The 1,192-nt window shown below is 46.4% G+C and overlaps 1 protein-coding gene across 1 annotated transcript in view; it reads right to left on the bottom strand.

The window, feature by feature from the left end:
• Positions 1–1,192, bottom strand: part of ldhd (lactate dehydrogenase D) — a 17,778-nt gene that overhangs the window by 5,170 nt on the left and 11,416 nt on the right. The window lies entirely within an intron of this gene.

Genomic DNA, 1,192 nt, shown 5'->3' with positions numbered 1-1,192 from the left:
CACACACACACCGTGCTGAACGTCACACCTCCAGCCTGATAACAAACAGCAGCGTTTATAAATAGTTCTGGAGAATCTGGACCGGCTGAGAACCAGCAGAGTGGAACAAAGTTCAGCCTCTGACAAACCGATCATTTATTAATTAATCACCACAAACCGTCTGATGGCTGCTAACGACCTGTCAAACCTTCATTAGTCATTAAATTCACACATAAACCAACACGTCAGCGCCCAACGTCCTCCTTCAGCAGAACCGAACAGAACTGAACAGAACCGCGTTGGCTTCACGTTCTGTGTCTGTGACCTCCAGAACCTGGACGACGGCGTGCGTCCGACTCTTTATAATCACAGGCGTAGAAACGAGACCACGAGACAAAGTCAGAGCAGCAATAAAAACTGGCTTTTAATACAAACAACTTGTGATCAGTAACGATGGACCAAGAGTCTGAAGCCTGACGATGGAAACGTGAGTTTTTACGGTTGTTTTGTCGTCGTCTTCGGTCTCTGAGCTCGTTTCTTCACTCCTGTTTCTATGCACGTGTGCTCCAAGCTCTTGTGAATCAACACCAACAGGATAAAAACTGCGAGCGAGACACAGCGAGGTGCTTAAAGCAGATTTTATTGCACCTCTGTGGCCGTCGGGAGCTTCAATCCCGATGATGTCTGCAGGCTCTTTAGTCAGCCGGTTGGTCCACAGGAAGCTCTGCTGACACCAAGTGGAGCAGCTCAGCGTCGCCTCGTCCACATGAACATCCACAGAGGAGGAAGTCTGAGAGAAACCCCGACGAGACATGTTGTTTCAGCTTTAAGGAGCTCAAATGGAACAATCGTTCTAAGTTTCTGTGCTGGATGAACAATATTTATTAGAGTTAAAGCTTTTAGAGTTCTGAATGAATTACCAGCAGCTTCTCTGAATCGACATGAAGCAGTTTGTAACATAGAAAACCAACATCTGGAACCTCTGAACTCCAGGTTCTGGTTCCTACCAATGATCCACGTCAACATTTAGTCTGAACATCTAAAACCTGGAACCTTGTCTGGTCCAACTTCACCACATCAGGTTCTGCTGATGTTAGAGCCTCAACAGTTGGTGAAATGTGACCAGAGACTGGATTCTAGTAGAACCATGGATCCATCCATAGATAGACACTGACAGGAACTTTATGGATCAACACCAGCCTGGTTGGACATT

This window comes from Stegastes partitus, unplaced genomic scaffold (assembly GCF_000690725.1).
Source record: "Stegastes partitus isolate 25-593 unplaced genomic scaffold, Stegastes_partitus-1.0.2 Scaffold188, whole genome shotgun sequence".
NCBI lineage: Eukaryota > Metazoa > Chordata > Actinopteri > Pomacentridae > Stegastes > Stegastes partitus.
Note: the sequence above shows the minus strand (reverse complement) of the source record. Positions and strands in the feature narration are given on the sequence as shown.